The following is a 17,816-nucleotide window of genomic DNA, read 5'->3' on the forward strand; positions in this document are numbered from 1 at the left end:
AGATCTCTGTGACCAAGCACAATGCTATCTTGGGCAATGACTCACATTCCTGCTGCCCCCATCTGCCATGTGAAATGAACAGAGAACCAGTGGCTCTTCTTTGAGTCAGCACCTGACTCTGAGCAGTCACGTGACCAATACTGAATGAATGGTGAAAAAGAAAAAGACACAAAATGTCATTAGAAGGGGGCGGAGCAAGATGACGGAGGAGTAGGAGACCTGGATTTCGTCTGGCCTCGGGAATTCAGCTGGATAGGGATCAAACCATTCTGAACACCTACGAACTCAATAGGAGAATGAAGAAAAGAATAGCAACAACTCTTGGAACAGAGAAGCGACCACTTTCTGGAAGGTAGGACGTGCAGAGAAGTGAATCCGAGGTGATATTCGGGAGGATAGATGGCAGGGGAGGGGCCTCCATCAGCTGCTTCTGGCAAATGATAGAGCGTTGGAGCACAAAATCGGAACTTTTAGAAGTCGGCTCCACTGAGGGACGTCACTCCAGTGGCTAAGCAGGGGTGGAACCCTCGTGGGACAGTGTGGTCTCAGGACCATTGGGGTCACAGAAAGACTGGGGGTGCCTGAGTGCAGCAGAGCTCCCAGGTATTGGAGCAGGGAAACCTGCTGCAGAGACGGAGCTGAGGCGCGGGCTCTCAGCTCGGGGTTGCCATAAACTGTGATCCGCTGAACAGTCAGGCCACTGCTCTTCCAGCAGGGACTCAACAAGAGGCAGATCCAGGAAGGCTCCTCTTCCTCCCCAGGGCGGAGCGGCGTGGGAGCACACCTCAGGGATCTGCTGGGTTTGGAGACGCCACAGAGGGTGGGGTGCCAGAGATAGAAACGCTCAGTCACAGGCCGGGTGAGCACGGAGTGTGGCCGGAGACCGGGGAGATGGGAGTGATTGACTGCTTTTCTCTGGGGCCTCACTGAGGAGCGGGGCTGAGTTCTCGACTGCTCTGGGGCGGAGATTGGAAGGCCGCCATTTTCACTCTCATCCTCCAAAGCTGTATGGAAAGCTTGCAGGGAACAAAAACTCCCGAGAGCAGACCCGAGCAGATTGCGTAGCCTGGACCCGGCAAGGGCAGGGCAATTCTGCCTCCAGCAAAGACATTTGGGAGACACAGCAAGAGGCCCCTCCTCTAGAAGATCAGCAAGAACAGCCAGCCAAGACCAAGTTTACTGATCAATGAGAATGACAGAACTCCAGAGCTAGGGGAACACTACACATAGAATCCATGGCTTTTTTGCCATGATTCTTTAGTCTTTCAAGGTTAATTTTTTTTAACTGTCTTTTTTTTTTTTTAAGTTTTCTTTTTCCCTTTTTCAACCAGCATCTTATCAATCCCTTTAAAAAAAAAACATTTTTATTTTTCATTTTTAGAGTCATATCTATCCCTTCATAGTAGTTACCCTTATTTTTGGCATATATATATAAGTTCTCTCTTTAAAATTTTGAGATACAGTTTCTTCTAACAGATCAAAATATACCCTAAATCTTTAGTGTATGGATTTGTTCTAGTCTCCTGCCTGATCAAATTCTCTCCCTTTTTTTCTTATTTTTTTATATTCTCTTCTTTCTTTTTTCAAACAACTTCTTATCAATTCCTTTTATAAAATCTTTTATAATTTTCATCTTTACAGTCATATTCCATCCCTTCATTGTATTAACCCTTATTTTTGTACATATATAAGATTTTCTTTCTTTAAAATTTTGGGAGGCACTTTCTTCTAACAGACGAAATACACCCAAAATCTGGAGAGTGGCACTGATCTATTCACCAGACTGATCATATTTGATCATATTCTGTTGTTTTGTTTTGTTTTGTTTTTGTTTATTTTATCTTTTTCTTTTTTCTTTCTTTCCCTTTCTTTCCCCCCGGTTTCAGGTCTTTTCTGAAATGTTTAGAGTATATTTTCTGGGGGGTTATTACCCTGTTAGCATTTTGTTCTCTCATTCATCTATTCTCCTCTGGACAAAATGACAAGATGGAAAAAATCACCTCAACAAAAAGAACAAGACGTAGTACTGACTGCCAGGGATCTACTCAATATGGACATTAGTACGATGTCAGAACTAGAGTTCAGAATGATGATTTTAAAGATACTAGCTGGGCTTGAAAAAAGCATGGAAGATATTAGAGAAACCCTTTCTGGAGAAATAAAAGAACTAAAATCTATCCAAGTCGAAATCAAAAAGGCTATTAATGAGGTGCAATAAAAAATGGGGGTGCTAACTGCTAGGATAAATGAGGCAGAAGAGAAAATTAGCAATATAGAAGACCAAATGATGAAAAACAAAGAAGCTGAGAAAAAGAGATATAAACGACTACTGGAATACGAGGGCAGAATTTGAGAGCTAAGTGATACCATAAGATGAAACAACATTAGAATAATTGGGATCCCAGAGGAAGAAGAAAGAGAGAGGGGCAGAAGGTATATTGGAGCAAATTACAGCACAGAACTTCCCTAATTTGGGGAAGGAAACAGGCATCAAAATCCAGGAGGCACAGAGAACCCCTCTCAAAATCAACAAAAATAGGTCAACACCCCGACATCTAATAGTAAAACTTACGAGTCTTGTAAGCAGCTCGAGAGAAGAGATCTGTAACCTACAATGGTAGAAACATTCGATTGGCAACAGACCTATCCACAGAGACCTGGCAGGCCAGAAAAGACTGGCATGATATATTCAGAGCACTAAATGAGAAAAATATGCAGCCAAGAATACTATTTCCAGCTAGGCTGTCATTGAAAATTGAAGGATAGATAAAAAGCTTCCAGGACAAACAAAAACTAAAGGAATTTGCAAACATGAAACCAGCCCTACAAGAAATATTGAAAGGGGTCCTCTAAGCAAAGAGAGAGCCTAAAAGCAACATAGACCAGAAAGGAACACAGACAACATACAGTAACAGTCCCCTTATAGGCAATACAATGGCACTCAATACATATCTTTCAATAGTCACCCTGAATGTGAAGGGGCTAAATGCCCCAATCAAAAGACATAGGCTATCAGATTGGATAAAAAAAAAAAAAGACCCATCGATATGCTGTCTGCAAGAGACTCATTTTAGACCCAAAGACACCCCGAGATTGAAAGTGAGGGGGTGGAAAACCATTTACCATGCTAATGGACACCAAAAGAAAGCTGGGGTGGCAATCCTTACATCACACGAATTAGATTTTAAACCAAAGACTGTAATAAGAAATGAGGAAGGACACTATATCCTACTTAAAGGGTCTATCCAACAAAAAGATCTAACACTTGTAAATATCTATGCTCCTAACATGGGAGCAGCCAATTATATAAAGCAATTAATAACAAAAGGAAAAGAACACATTGACAACAATACAATAATAGTGGGGGACGTTAACTCCTCCCTCACTGAAATGGACGGATCATCTAAGCAAAAGACCAACAAGGAAATAAAGACTTTAAATGACACACTGGACCAAATGGACTTCACAGACATTCAGAACATTCCATCCCAAAACAATGGAATACACACTCTTCTCTAGTGCCCATGGAACATTCTCCAAAATAGATCACAGCCCAGGTCACAAATCAGGTCTCAACTGGTACCAAAAGATTGGGATCATTCCCCACATATTTTCAGACCACAATGCTTTGAAACTAGAACTCAGTCACAAGAGGAAAGTCAGAAAGAACTCAAATACATGGAGGCTAAAGAGCATCCTACTAAAGAATGAATGGGTCAATCAGGAAATTAAAGAAGAATTTAAAAAATTCATGGAAACCAATGAAAATGAAAACAACTGTTCAAAATCTTTGGGATGCAGCAAAGGCAGTCCTAAGAGGAAAGTATATGGCTAAACAAGCCTTTCTCCAGAAACAAGAAAGGTCTCAAGTACACAACCTAACCCTACACTTAAAGGAGCTAGAAAAAAACAGCAAATAAAGCCTAAACCCAGCAGGAGAAGAGAAATAATAAAGATCAGAGCAGAAATCAATGAAATAGAAACCAAAAGAACAGAACAGATCAACGAAACAGGGAGCTGGTTCTTTGAAAGAATTAACAAGATTGCTAAACCCCTGGCCAGACTTATCAAAAAGAAAAGAGAAATGACCCAAATCAACAAAATCATGAATGAAAGAGGAGAGATCACAACCAACACCAAAGAAATACAAACAATTATAAGAACATATTATGAGCAACTCCATGCCAGCAAATTAGATAACCTGGAAGAAATGGATGCATTCCTAGAGATGGATGAACTACCAAAACTGAACCAGGAAGAAATAGAAAACCCGAACAGACCTATGACCACTAAGGAAATTGAAGCAGTCATTAAAATCTCCCAAAATACAAAAGCCCAGGGTCAGATGGCTTCCCAGGGGAATTCTACCGAACATTTCAAGAAGAATTAATACCTATTCTTCTGAAACTGTTCCAAAAAATAGAAATGGGAGGGAAACTTCCAAACTCGTTTTATGAGGCCACCATAACCTTGATCCCCCAACGAGACAAATACCCCATCCAAAAGGAGAATTACAGACCAATATCCTTGATGAACATGGATGCAAAAATTCTCACCAAAATACTAGCCAATAGGATCCAACAGTACATTAAAAGGATTATTCACCATGACCAAGTGGGATTTATCCCTGGGCTGCAAGGTTGGTTCAACATCCGCAAATCAATCAACGTGATACAATACATTAACAAAAGAAAGAACAAGAATCATATGATCCTCTCAATAGATGCAGAAAAAGCATTTGACAAAGTACAGCATCCTTTCTTGATCAAAACTCTTCAGAGTATAGGCATAGAGGGTATATACCTCAATATCATAAAAGCCATGTATGAAAAACCCACAGCAAATATTATTCTCAGTGGGGAAAAACTGAGAGCTTTCCCCCTAAGGTCAGGAACGCGGCAGTGATGTCCACTATCACCACTGCTATTCAACATAGTATTAGAAGTCCTAGCCACAGCAATCAGACAGCAAAAAGAAATAAAAGGCATCCAAATTGGCAAAGAAGAAGTCAAACTCTCACTCTTTGCAGATGATATGATACTTTATGTGGAAAACCCAAAAGACTCCACCCCAAGCCTGCTAGAACTCATACAGGAATTCAGTAAAGTGGCAGGATATAAAATCAATGCACAGAAATCAGTCGCATTCCTATACACCAACAACAAGACAGAAGAAAGAGAAATTAAGGAGTCAATCCCATTTACAATTGCATCCAAAACCATAAGATACCTAGGAAGAAATCTAACCAAAGAGGCAAAGGATCTGTACTCAGAAAACTATAAAATACTCATGAAAGAAATTGAGGAATACACAAAGAAACGGAAAAACGTTCATGCTCATGGATTGGAAGAACAAATATTGTGAAGATGTCAATGCTACCTAGATCGATCTACACGTTCTATGCAATCCCCATCAAAATACCATCCACTTTTTTCAAAGAAATATAACAAATAATTCTAAAATTTGTATGGAACCAGAAAAGACCCCGAATAGCTAGAGGAATGTTGAAAAAGAAAAGCAAAGCTGGCAGCATCACCATTCTGGACTTCCAGCTCTATTACAAAGCTGTCATCATCAAGACAGTATGGTACTGGCACAAAAACAGACACATAGATCAATGGAACAGAATTGACAGCCCAGAAATGGACCCCCAACTCTATGGTCAACTTATCTTCGACAAAGCAGGAAAACGTCCAATGGCAAAAAGACAGTCTCTTCCACAGATGGTGTTGGGAAAATTGGACAGCCACATGCAGAAGAATGAAACTGGACCATTTCCTTACACCATACACAAGAATAGACTCCAAATGGTTGAAAGACCTCAATGTGAGACAGGAGTCCATCAAAATCCTAAAGGAGGATACAGGCAGCAACCTCTTCAACGTCAGCTGCAGCAACTCCTTCCTAGAAACATCGCCAAAGGCAAGGGAAGCAAGGGCAAAGATGAACTATTGGGACGTCATCAACATAAAAAGCTTTTGCACAGCAAAAGAAACAGTGAACAAAACCAAAGACAACCAACAGAATGGTAGAAGGTATTTTCAAATGACATATCAGATAAAGGGCTAGTATCCAAAATCTATAAAGAACTCATCAAACTCAACACCCAAAGAACAAATGATCCAATCAAGAAATGGGCAGAAGACATGAACAGACATTTTTCCAAAGAAGACATCCAAATGGCTAACAGACACATGAAAAAGTGCTCAACATCGCTCGGCATCAGGGAAATCCAAATCAAAACCTCAGTGAGATACCAACTCACACCAGTCAGAAGGGCTGAAATTAACAATTCAGGAAATGACAGATGTTGGCGAGGATGCAGGGAAAGGGGAACCCTTCTAGACTGTTGGTGGGAATGCAAGCTGGTGCAACCACTCTGGAAAACAGTATGGAGGTTCCTCAAAAAGTTACAAATAGAGCTACCATACGACCTAGCAATTGCACTATTGGGTATTTACCCCAAAGATACAAATGTGTGATCCGAAGGGGTATGTGCACCCCGATGTTTATAGCAGCAATGTCCCCAATAGCTAAAGTGTGGAAAGAGCCAAGATGTCCATCGACCGATGAATGGATAAAGAAGAGGTGCTATAGGGCGCCTGGGTGGCTCAGATGGTTAAGCGTCTGCCTTCGGCTCAGGTCATGATCTCAGGGTCCTGGGATCGTGTCCTGCATCGGGCTCCCTGCTCCTTGGGAGCCTGCTTCTCCCTCTGCCTCTCTCTCTCTCTGTCTCTAATGAATAAATAAATAAAATCTTTAAAAAAAAAAAGAGGTGCTATATATATACAATAGAATATTAAGCAGCCATCAAAAGGAACGAGATCTTGCCATTTGCAACGTTGTGGATGGAACTGGAGGGTGTTATGCTGAGCGAAATAAGTCAATCAGGGAAACACTTGTATCATATTACCTCACTGATATGAGGAATTCTTGATCTCAGGAAATAAACTGAGGGTTGTTGGAGTGGGGAATGGGGTGGGAGGGATGGGGTGGCTGGGTGATAGACAGTGGGGCGGGTATGTGCTATGGCGCATGCTGTGAATTGTGCAAGACTGTTGAATCACAGATCTGTACCTCTGAAACAAATAATGCAATATATGTTAAGAAAAAAAAAAGAAGATAGCAGGATGGGAAGAATGAAGGGGGAAAATCAGAAGGGGAGAAGAACCATTAGAGACTATGGGCTCTGAGAAACAAACTGAGGATTCTAGAGGGGAAGGGGTGGGAGGATGGGTTAGCCTGGTGATGGGTATTAAAGAGGACATATTCTGCATGGAGCACTGGGTGTTGTGCATAAACAATGAATCATGGAACACTACATCAAAAACTAATGATGTAATGTATGGTGATTAACATAACAATAAAAAAAATTTTTAAAAAGTGTCATTAAACAGTTTGGAGAAGAAAGTCAATGGAGCAAAGATGGCTCCTGATTCTGCATCTACCCCTCTCTCCATGAAGACCTCCCCAGATTCTTACCTGGTTCTCTTTCTGGACTTACAGAACAGAATAGAAAGAAATCATCCTTGCGTTGGAGTGCACATATCTCCCCTGTCTGAACTTTCCTCTGTGGTTGACCTGCTTGCTCTGGTCTTACAGATAAAGCCTGTGTTTCTAGTGTGGCATCAAATGCTAGTTTTCTCCAGGGCCATCCAAGTGGAGCAGGGTCCTGCCTGCCACACATGAATTTCCTGAACCATCTAAGACAGGGGCCAGGCTATGTGTACAACCCACTGAATTGCAAACCTGGCAGCTTGTGGAAAGTAGGCCTTTATTCTAATGGAGGTTGGGGGTGTCTTACAAATGGCCAAATCTGAGGCTTTTTAACAGTCTAGCAAACACTGCTGGATTCCTAGCCTGCATAGTGCAGATCTCTAAAGCACCAGGAAAAATCATGCAGTCATTACAATATCAAAGGGGCCAAAAAATCAAAGAAGTTCTGTGTTTCTTTTGTAAGGAGATTTTCAAGAAAACTTTCTTGCAAATGGTGCAGCTGTTCTGTCCCCAGGAGATGTCAGCTGCCCAAAGTATATCATGGCCTGGGGTGTCACCTTGACACCCAGTGCATCCCCAGGTCCTCCAGGGCCTGTCAGATGTGTTCCTCCCAGGGTACCCTGAGCTCACTTGGGGGCCTGGAAGCTTAGCCTCCCCAGAGCCTGTTTGTTTCATCTGAGGAATTTTCTCTCATTATAATGCCCTCATTTCTTTCTCTCAACAGGTACTTATTAAGCCCCTACCAAGTACCAAACATAGTTATACATACTGAGGACACAGTTTGAATAAGAAGAAACGCTGTCTTCATGGGGCTTACCTTCCACTGTAGGAGGAGGCTCTCAATAAAAGAGAGATTACGAAGGACACTTGTTATGGGAGAAAACAGCAGGGGTAAGGGCATGAAAGACTACGTTTGCACGTGATTTATAGTTTCCAAAGAACTCTCCCTTACTTTGCAGTCCTTCCTGTACTGCATTCTTTATATTTCGGATATGGAAGTTGCTCTTCCAGGTGCAGGCATCACCCCTCTTCAAGTGCTCGATGCCTGCATTGCACTGAATGCTCATGCCCTTGTGCCCCCTGCATCCTGCTCGTACCTGGAACTGCTCATCTTCCTTGCCTTGTGCCCCTGTGCCCTCACATTTGGCTCATCTCTGGAGCCACTGAGCTTGAGTGCCCAGCCCTGGTCAACTGCCCACATTGGGTGCTGGGGTTGAGGGCAGGATGGTCACAGCATTTCAAAGATAGGGCAGACTCAGCCTTTGTTCAGATGGACTTGAAGTTTAAGTGGGAGGTCACTTAGAGCAGTCAGGGAGGTGCATCCATCAGCTTTTACTGGTCAGGAAGGCAGTGCCTGCCACCACTGAATGGGAAGGGCATGCGTGCACAGAGGGGGTGCTCCTACCTAGGCTTGGTGGAGTATTTTGCATGGGTAGTCACCAGGAGCTTCTGAGAAGACATGATATCTGAGCAGAAACCTCATCTCTTTTTAGACCTCAGTGAGTCTGTAGTTGGATGAACAAGAGCGGGTAAAAGGGATAGGGCAGCCTTCAAAAGTGCCCTCTCTTCTCTGGAGGCTGGCATCCTAAGATATGGCTCTGGCCTTCCTTTTTCCCTTCTTAAGACTGATGTTACTCCTCTCTTTGTAACACCTCTGTGCAGTGTTCTTCTCAAAAGCATTTAATACTGTGAGAAAATAAAGGAGGGTCTTTAGAAAAGGATTTAGACACATGCCCTCACCAACCTTAATGACAAGCCAAAAGCCTAATTTCTTACAGACTGTGCAAATCCTTTTAAAGAGATTAAAAAAAGAAAAACTGCACTCTGAAAGCAGTTATTGGGCAGAAAGATTTCCATTTGAACAGATTGGTTTTGAAGCATTTCATTTTGCTCTCCTATCAAATCCTTGTATTATTTTAAGTGAATGCCTATTATTTTACTTTCTTTTTCTTTCTCTTGGATTGGAAGACAGCATATTCTTCCAAAATAGCCATTCAAAGCCAACCAAACTGTAGGCAGCTACGAAGCAAGAGAAGGTGAAGAAAAATAAAATGTGAGGTTTGAAATGGCTGAATTTGGGATTAATCAGAATAGCAAAGCAAATAATGAGAAATTACAGTAATTGAAACCTTTACTGTTTTACAAAGAATAATCTCAGGTTTCCATTCAAATAAATGACATTTCTCCCACAGACTCAGCAAGTATATCCCTATTTGCTCAGTTCAGGGTGGGCAGCTCTTGGGCCTCCCCATGCCCTTCAGCTTTGGGCCATCTGAGTCACTGGGCTGCATTTGCCGTCCATGGATCTTTGCAGGTGGATTCGGCTGAAACCTTTCAATCTCTTTCATCATTTAATTTTGTTTGAGTACTCTGTTTCACTACCAGTCCTTCCCTTTTCCTTTTCTCCCTGTCACTTGAATTAACTAATGAGGAAAAGTGCATGCCCACATGCAAACCCGCAGATGCTGCTGCAGAGCCGTGGTGAAGCTGCTTATACAGTTGCTGGCTTACAGGCAGCAGAGCTGCTTTAGAACTTGGGAGTATTTACCAGTTGTGGACAGAAGTAACAACTTGGTTTGCAGAAGGCAACTTAGCACAGGGATCAGCACACTTTGTATGAAGGGCCAGAAAATAAGTATTTTAGGCTCTGTGGGCCAGTTGTGTCTCCATCGCAACTACCCAATTCTGTTATGCAGAAGCATCATGGATGTAAATGAATGTGTATGGCTGTGTTCCAATAAAACTTTATTTGACACTGGAATTTGAATTTCATGTAATTTTCCCGTGTCATGAAATACTATTCTTTTGATATTTATTCAATCATCTGAAAGTGTGAAAATCATCCTTAGCTTTAGGCTATGCTAACAGGCAGTGGGTTGGATTTGTCTGGCAAAGATCACAGAAGCTGGGGCTGCTATGCCCACAAGCCCTGCTCCCCATGCAGTTCTGGGTCCTTCCTGCACTGTGCACTTGCTTTCTGGTTCCAGGCTCACAGTAGGTCTCAGTTAGTATTCAGTGATCAAAGCTTGTCTGACTCTGTGCTTCTGGTTTTGTCTTTCCCAGCCAGGAACAATTTACTGCCACCAAACTCCCTTCTTTTATTCTTATTTTATCCAGACCTTTCCCTCAGGGCACACTGTCAGGCTTGCAGACTGATATGTGGGATCACTGTATACTACATAGGCTGCTCATTTAGTGACAACTTCAATTAAGTGACAATTTCTCCTGCCTCAAATGAGCTGCAGAACCCATTACACCTACCCAGGTAACATTTTTGTTTTAACAGAAGTCTTCTGGCCTTCAAGCTAGGGCCAGTGGCCAGGCTAACAAAGGGACACTTCATGATAGCCTCCCTTACAAAATAAGATTTAGCTTCCAGACAGCTATGCTTTATTAACTACTAAACCTGGTTCAGTGCTCATGTACCAACTGGCTGACAGCAAAGAAAAACCATGTGCTAATTATAGACCATCTCCACTTGTATAGCCAAGAAATGGCACATTCTTGTGCTTCATCATGGGAGCATGGATTTACAGTGGCTATTTGGCAAAAGAATTAAATAATTCAAACCTGTCTCCAGGGCCATTGGAGCACTAAAAACCAAGCATGGCAGATGTCTTTTGTGCAGTGTTCAGCTATGTCCTGATGAACACTCTGTTAATGTCCTTCCAGTTAAAGGCATTGTCTGCATGTGGGCAAAACTCTTACACTCAGATGAACCAAACATTATTTTCACACAATGCTTATTTGTTTCCAAACACTGTTAGGACTCTATTTGAGAAAACTGACTGAAGAACATATGCAGCATCTACCCCAATGTCATGACACCCCACCCATCCTTGTGGGTGTGATTCTGTCTATGAGACGAGTCTATGAGATGAGCACCCAGCTCTCTGCCTTTCAAAACTCATTTGTCAAGTGATCCCTTGTGGCAAGGTGTGGCCAGGGTCAATTTTAGGCATTTGGTTCAATATATCACTCTATGTTCATTTCTGAGTCAGGCTTTTGCTTATGAGTTGTACTCCCAATAATTGTTAAGGATTTTTCTTTTTATGTAGCTCAATTCCTTTGATGGAGGGAATGGTTTTGGCTTAGAAAAATACCATAGTAATGCTTGGGGTGCAGATAAGATGTATAGGCATGGTAGTGACAGAGGAGACAAAAAAAGGGGGGGGCTAAAATGTATTTACTCTAAAATAAATCAGAAATTGGAGAGTGGAAGAGAGGGAGGAAGAGAGAGGAGAGGAAAGAGAATAGTTGAAATGACAATGAGAGTCAGTATACCCAGTATGTAATTTTAGGTAGATTACTGTTAATTTTCTCCATCTCTCCAGATCTTTCATAAAGTGCAAAAATCTTTTATATACATCAAGGGTTTGGGTGCTTCCCCCCCCCCTCCTTGCAATAGTGGAGGCAAAGTGAAATCAATTCAAATCAAAGACAAAGACAGTGTTCCATGTCTGGGTGACGCCATGAAGCATGCACTCTACTGTGGCTAATCCAGCAGGAGGAGGAAGAGGAAGCCTGCAAGCTGGGTTTGCGTGTGGCATTTAATGGAAGAGAGCAAAGAGGTGCAGAGTCTGAGTGCTTGTCAAGGACCACAGCAGAGCTAGGACTCATCCCCAGGTGTGTCAGGGGCACAGATGGACCCCTGAAACAGGAGTGGAGCAGGAAGCCCACTACCTCTCTCCCATCCTGAAGCTACTGAAGACCTTTGCCAGGCTATGGCAGGAGAACTCTGAGAAACTTTCCTGGCACCATCACATGGGAAATGTCATCCTGTCCCTCCTTGTGGTGAATCAGGCTGGGGTGTCTAAAGCTGTCCTCCCAATAGCAGGCATAATCACTGTTGCTGGTTCCCTGGGCTGGGCACCGCTGGCTCCTGCCTTGCCCACCTCCTTCTTGTTGGGACCTGTTCTCCCAGCTGCCATCTTGCATCTGGGCCAGGGTAAACCCAGGACTGGTGGAGGGGCAGCTGTTTCTGTAGGACACTGGAGATGGGCATGGAGCCAGCAGCCTGGGATGGGTCAGGCCTTCCCCAGTGCTGTAAGAATTCTTGCAGCGGTTACACTGATGTTCAGCTTTTGAGGTCAGCTAGGTTTTAAGGAGTCTCTTGGATAAGGAGAATTCAGCTTAGCTAGAGAAAGAAGAACAGGGGTGCATATGAAAAACCATTTTCAGTGATTTGAAAGTGTATAACATGAACGAAAATGTCCCTATTATTCAAAATCCACAGATAGGACAGAACAAATAAATCCAAGGGCAAGAAGAGCAAGGCCCAGACTGACTGGAAAAGTAATTAGCACTAAAGGACAGTCTAATAAGGATCCTTAAGAAGAGTAAGGAAGAATATTTGCCACAATATGTCCTAAGATAATTGATACAAAAAATCTTCGAGAGTTGAGAGTACTCTGCAAGGGCAGAGCTGTCAGTGACATTGGGCTTTCCTTGGGGGCAGATGACCAGAACAGAAGACTTGGGAGAAAAGTCTAGAGCTCAACACAGAGGCAGACACACAGTGGTGCTCTGTGGTGGCTGGTCCCTTTCCCTCCCCATCTCTGACTCGATTCCTTCAGATTGGAAACATTTTCAAGAATCATAAAATAGTAATAGGTAAATATACATTCTTGAAAAAATATGTATCTTTGGACAGCTTAAAGTGAGGATAGGCAGTTGCAGTTAATACTTTCTGGTAGGTTATGGGAACATGAATCATATCATATCTCCCTTTGTTATATTTTATTTTTCATTGCAGAAAATAAACGTAGCATAAAGTTTACAATCCTAACCAGTTTTAAGTGTATAGTTCAGAGGTAAGTACCTTTGCATTGTTGTGCAACCATCACCACCATCAAACTCTAGAACTTTTTCATCTTCCCAAACTGGAATTCTGTGTCCATTAACCACTAACTCCTCATTCACCCTCCCCCAGCACCTGGTAGCTTCCATTCTGTTTTCTCTTTCTGTGAACATATCTACTGTGGGTACCTCATAGACGTGGAATCATACAGTATTTGTCCTTTTGTGACTGGCTTGTTCAACTTAGCATAGTGTCCTCAAGATCGTTCTAAGTAGTGGCATGTGTCAGGATTTACTTCCTTTTTAATGTTTAATAATATTTCATTGTGTATATATAACAGATTTTGTTTGTTCTTTCATCCATTGATGGACACCTGGATTACCACTACCTGTGGTGAACAGTGCTTCTAAGAACAGAAGTGTGCCAAATATCACTTTGAGTCTTTGCTTTCAATTCTTGGGGGTATATACCCAGAAGTAGAGTTGCTGGATCATATGGTAATTCTGTGTTTATTTTGGGAGGAACTGACATTCTATTTTCCACAATGATTGCACCACTTTACATTCCTAGCAACACTGAACATGAGTTCATATTTCTCCACATCCTTGCTCATACCTACGAATTTCTATTTGTTTTTTGTTTTGTTTCATTTTGTTTTTGTTTTCGTCTATAGTAACCATCTTAAATTGGTAATATCTCACTGTGTTTTTGCTTTGCATTTCCCAATGACTAGTGATGTTGAGCATCTTTTCATATATTAATTGTCCATTTGCAGATCTTCTTTGTAGAAATGTTTATTTAATCATTTGCTTTTTAAAAATTTTTCTTCAGTCATTTTTTATGTTATGCTAATCCCCATACATTACATCATTAGTTTTTGATGATTAGTATTCCATTAGTATTCCATGATTCATTGTTTGCATATAACACCCAGTGCTCCATGCAGAACGTGCCGTCTTTAATACCCATCACCAGGCTAACCCATCCTCCCATCCCCCTCCCCTCTAGAACACTAAGTTTGTGTTTCAGAGTCCATAGTCTCTCATGGTCGGTCTCCCCTTCTGATTTCCCCCCTTCATTCTTCCCCTCCTGCTATCTTCTCCCTCTTCTTTTTTTATTTTTTTAACATATAATGTATTATTTAGTTCAGAGGTACAGATCTGTGATTCAACAGTCTTGCGCACTTCACAACGCTCACCATAGCACATACCCTCCCCAATGTCTATCATCCAGTCACCCAATCCCTCCCAGGCCCAACCACTCCAGCAACCCTCAGATTGTTTCCTGAGATTAAAAATTCCTCATATCAGTGAGGTCATATGATACATGTCTTTCTCTGATTGACTTATTTCACTCAGCATAACACCCTCCAGTTCCATCCACGTCATTGCAAACGGCAAGATCTCATTCCTTTTGATGGCTGCTTAATATTCCATTGTATATATATACCACTTCTTCTTTATCCATTCATCTGTCAATGGACATCTTGGCTCTTTCCACAGTTTGGCTATTGTGGACATGGCTGCTATAAACATTGGGGTGCACGTACCCCTTCGGATCCCTATATTTGTATCTTTGGGGTAAATACCCAGTAGTGCAATTGCTGGGTCGTATGGTAGCTAAATTTTCAACTTTTTGAGGAACCTCCATACTGATTTCCAGAGTGACTGCACCAGCTTGCATTCCCACCAACAGTTTAGGAGGGTTCTCCTTTCTCCGCATCCCTGCCAACATCTGTCCTTTTCTGACTTGTTAATTTTAGCCATTCTGACTTGTGTGAGGTGGTATCTCATTGAGATTTTGATTTGGATTTCCCTGATGCCGAGTGCTGTTGAGCACTTTTTCATGTGTCTGTTAGCCATTTGGATGTCTTCTTTGGAAAAATGTCTGTTCATGTATTTGGCCATTTCTTGTTTGGATCATTTGTTCCTTGGCTGTTGAGTTTGATAAGTTCTTTATAGATTTTGGATACTAGCCCTTTATCTGATATGTCATTTGCAAATATCTTCTCCCATTCTGTCAGTGGTCTTTTGGTTTTGTTGACTGTTTCTTTTGTTGTGCAAAAGCTTTTTATGTTGATGAAGTCCCAATAGTTCATTTTTTCCCTTGCTTCCCTTGCCTTTAGTGATGTTTCTAGGAAGAAGTTGCTGCTGCTGAGGTTGAAGAGGTTGCTGCCTGTATTCTCCTTTAGGATTTGATGGACTCCTGTCTCACATTGAGGTCTTTCAACCATTTGGAGTCTATTTTTGTGTGTGGTGTAAGGAAATGGCCCAGTTTCATTCTTCTGCATGTGGCTGTCCAATTTTCCCAACACTATCTGTGGAAGAGACTGTCTTTTTTCCATTGGACATTCTTTCCTGCTTTGTCGAAGATAAGTTGACCATAGAGTTGAGGGTCCATTTCTGGGCTCTTTATTCTGTTCCATTGATCTATGTGTCTGTTTTTGTGACAGTACCCTACTGTCTTGATGGTGACAGCTTTGTAATAGAGCTGGAAGTCCAGAATTGTGATGCCGCCAGCTTTGCTTTTCTTTTTCAACATTCCTCTGGCTATGCGGGGTCTTTTCTGGTTCCATACAAATTTTAGGATTATTTGTTCCATTTCTTTGAAAAAAGTGGATGGTATTTTGATGAGGACTGCATTAAATCTGTAGACTGCTGTAGGTAGCATTGACATCTTCACAATGTTGTTCTTCCAGTCCATAAGCATGGAACGTTTTTCCATTTCTTTGTGTCTTCCTCAATTTCTTTCATGAGTATTTTATGGTTTTCTGAGTACAGATTCTTTTCCTCTTTGGTTAGATTTCTTCCTATGTATCTTATGGTTTTGGGTGCAATTGTAAATGGGATCGACTCCTTCATTTCTCTTTCTTCTGTCTTGTTGTTGGTGTATAGGAATGCGACTGATTTCTGTGCATTGATTTTATATCCTGCCACTTTACTGAATTCCTGTATGAGTTCTAGCAGTCTTGGGGTGGAGTCTTTTGGGTTTTCTACATAAAATATCATATCATCTGCAAACAGTGAGAGTTTGACTTCTTTGCCAACTTGGATGTCTTTTATTTTTTTTGTTGTTGTTTGATTGCAGTGGCTAGGACTTCTAATACTATGTTGAATAGCGGTGGTGATAGTGGACATCCCTGCCGTGTTCCTGACCTGAGGGGGAAAGCTCTCAGTTTTTCCCCTTTGAGAATGATATTCGCTGTGGGTTTTTCATAGATGGATTTTATGATATTGAGGTATGTACCCTCTATGCCTGTACTCTGAAGAGTTTTGATCAAGAAAGCATGCTATACTTTGTCAAATGCTTTTTCTGCATCTATTGAGAGAATCATATGGTTCTTGTGCTTTCTTTTATTAATGTATTATATCACATTGACTGATTTGCAAATGTTGAACCAACCTTGCAGTACAGGAATAAATCCCACTTGGTTGTGGTGAATAATCCTTTTAATGTATTGTTGCATCCTATTGGCTAGAATTTTGGTGAGAATTTTTGCATCCATGTTCATCAAGGATATTGGTCTGTAATTCTCCTTTTTGATGGGGTCTTTGTCTGGTTTGGGGATCAAGGTAATGATGGCCTCATAAAATGAATTTGGGAGTTTTCCTTCTATTTCTATTTTTTGGAACAGTTTCAGAAGAATAGGTATTAATTCTTCTTCAAATGTTGGGTAGACTTCCCCTGGGAAGCCATCTGACCCTGGGCTCTTGTTGGGAGATTTTTGATGACTGCTTCAATTTCCTTAGTGGTTATAGGTCTGTTCAGGTGTTCTATTTCTTCCTGGTTCAGTTTTGGTAGTTGATCCATCTCTAGGAATGCATCCATTTCTTCCAGATTATCTAATTTACTGGCATAGAGTTGCTCATAATATGTTCTTATAATTGTTTGTATTTCTTTGGTGTTGGTTGTGATCTCTCCTCTTTCATTCATGACTTTGTTGATTTGGGTCATTTCTCTTCTCTTTTTGATACGTCTGGCCAGGGGTTTATCAATCTTATTAATTCTTTCAAAGAACCAGCTCCCTGTTTTGTTGATCTGTTATACTGTTCTTTCGGTTTCTATTTCATTGATTTCTGCTCTGATCTTTATTATTTCTCTTCTCCTGCTGGGTTTAGGCTTTATTTGCTGTTCTCTCTCTAGCTCCTTTAGTTGTAGGGTTAGGTTATGTACTTGAGACCTTTCTTGTTTCTTGAGAAAGGCTTGTATTGCTATATACTTGTCTCTTAGGACTGCTTTTGCTGCTCCCAAAGATTTTGAACACTTGTGTTTTCATTTTCCTTGGTTTCCATGAATTTTTTAAATTCTCCTTTAATTTCCTGGTTGACCCATTCATTCTTTAGTAGGATGCTCTTTAACCTCCATGTATTTGAGTCCTTTCTGACTTTCCACTTGTGATTGAGTTCTAGTTCAAAGCACTGTGGTCTGAAAATAGGCAGGGAATGATCCCAATCTTTTGGTACTGGGTGAGACCTGATTTGTGACCGAGGATGTGATCTGTTCTGGAGAATGTTCCATG

This window comes from Mirounga leonina, unplaced genomic scaffold, assembly GCF_011800145.1.
Source record: "Mirounga leonina isolate KUSES-001 unplaced genomic scaffold, KU_Mleo_1.0 Mir_178, whole genome shotgun sequence".
Lineage (NCBI taxonomy): Eukaryota > Metazoa > Chordata > Mammalia > Carnivora > Phocidae > Mirounga > Mirounga leonina.